We start from the raw sequence: 2,021 nt of genomic DNA, 5'->3' as shown, positions 1-2,021 counted from the left end.
CAACACTGGGTCCCCTCTCTGGGTCCCAGAGTCGGACGATTGTGTCCTGAGCCTCGGATGGCATGGTGGCCACGGGAACAACAAGAACAGGAACAGTCCATGACAGGACCTCCCGTATCCCCCCACCCCCGATCCCCGCCCCGCTCCCTTTTCGCCCCAATGTATACTCCTCACTGAGTCCCCGTGACGTGCCCGAGATGTGACAAAACCAGGTTCCAGCCTGCAGACATGGGCACTGAGAGACAGAGGCCCGCCGGCCCGCCCAGGGCCGCAGGGCTGGGCTGAGGCTGCCCTGTGTGAAGCTGCCCACTTCGTGGGGCAGAAACGGCTGAGTAGCGGCCCCGTGGTGTAGTCAAGGCTCCCGCTAGCGTGGTCGGGCTTGGACACAGGCCACCAGCTGTGAACAAGCTCAGGGAGGATTCGTCCAAACAAACGCACTCGGTGTTTTGGGTGATGGCACAGGCTTAAGACAACAGATATTTCCTTTCTCGCAGTCTGGAGGCCAGAATCTGGAATCAAGGTGTCCCAGGACTCCAGGGGAGGGTCCTTCCCTCCTCTTCCAGCTTCTAGGGGCTCCAGGCATCCCTGGGCTTGTGGCCACGTCCCTCCAGTCTCTGTCTTCGTGGTCACATGGCAGCCCCTCTGTGTGTCTCTCCTCTCCTGTCTCTTATAGGGACACTTGTAGTTGTGTTTACGGTCCACCTGGGTAATCCAGGGTGGCCTCATCTCAAAGCCATCACTTCTTCTCAGTAAGGTTCCAGGGATTGGACGAGGACGTGTCTGTGGGGGCCCCATTCAGTCCAGGACACGCACCACCCTGGTGTTTGCTGCTGTCGTTGCCAACACACCGAGAGCAGACACTCCTCTCGAAGCTGTGCTGAGAGCCTGGCGTGCGCGAGGCCCCACGGGCAGCAGTGGGCAGAGAACCCGGGGACTGGCACGGGACATGCGGGGAGAAGACGAAAGGGGGCAGGAGGGCAGGGCAAGCTGGGGTGTGGTGTCAAGTACCCAGGCCAGGGACAGTTCACAGGGAAGGTGGCCTTTGAGGAAAGGGGGAGGGGCAGCGGGAGAGCGTCCCAAGACCCAGCAGGCAGAGCGGGCAGGGCGGCAACAGGGCCCCGCAGGTGCAAACCTTGTCCCTGGGCCTGGAGGCCAGGCAGCTCTTCACTCCTTAAAGCCACGTGCAGAAGCGCAGAGAAGCCGGGAGACCTCGGCCGGGAACCACAGGCTGCGCGGAACACTTATTCCACGGGCGGCACTTGCTACGCAAATGAACTTGAAGCGAAATCCACTTGAAAAATGTTAGAACAAACAGCATCTCTACACATAACTTCTGACTTGCACTCTGAGTCCCCAGGGCCACAGAGCAGCCCACAGAAGAGGCGAGTCCTCAGCAGGACCAGCTCAGGGCACGTAGCTCTGCGGAATAGACTTTAGAAAAGTATTTTAACCCCTAAGAATCTGTCAGCAGCTGGGGCCCCAGGGTTTGAGGCCGGCAGGTGGACGGTTGGGGTGGGTCCTCGGGAAAGGGACCAACATCTGCGGCCCCAGACATCCCACAGCGGCACCGTCCAGCGACCCACCGTGTGGGATCCAGCGCCAGGCCGGGCACGAGCTGTCCAGCAATGGTGACGGCCCACTGGACACCGGCCCCCAGGCTGCTGCCCCCCACCACGTCCCTCGGGTGTTGAGGAAGAGAAGGGCTGGACCACATGGAGGATATTATCTCCACCTGAGCTCACCCCGTGACCAGGAGGGGCCCTCCCACTTCCAGCGACCTGCCAAGCGCCCAGGTCCAGCCGGCCGGGCCCCGGGGACACGAGAGGTTTCGGGGCCCGGGGGGAGCCCTGGGCGGCAGTGTGCAGGCAAGAAGGCTTGGGGCCCCTGCACCAGACACCCCTGAGGACTTTCAGGCTCCCGTCGGACTGGGAGGTGGGGGCAAGGATGGGGAAGCAGGCTGGCGGGGTCAGTATTTAAAAGCCGGCGCTCTGGGTCCTCGTTTGAATGTACGGACAGGTGTG

This window comes from Neophocaena asiaeorientalis, unplaced genomic scaffold, assembly GCF_003031525.2.
Source record: "Neophocaena asiaeorientalis asiaeorientalis breed wild unplaced genomic scaffold, Neophocaena_asiaeorientalis_V1.1 scaffold43, whole genome shotgun sequence".
NCBI classification, from domain to species: domain Eukaryota; kingdom Metazoa; phylum Chordata; class Mammalia; order Artiodactyla; family Phocoenidae; genus Neophocaena; species Neophocaena asiaeorientalis.
The sequence above is the reverse complement of the archived record's forward strand: the minus strand, read 5'-3'. Positions refer to the sequence as shown.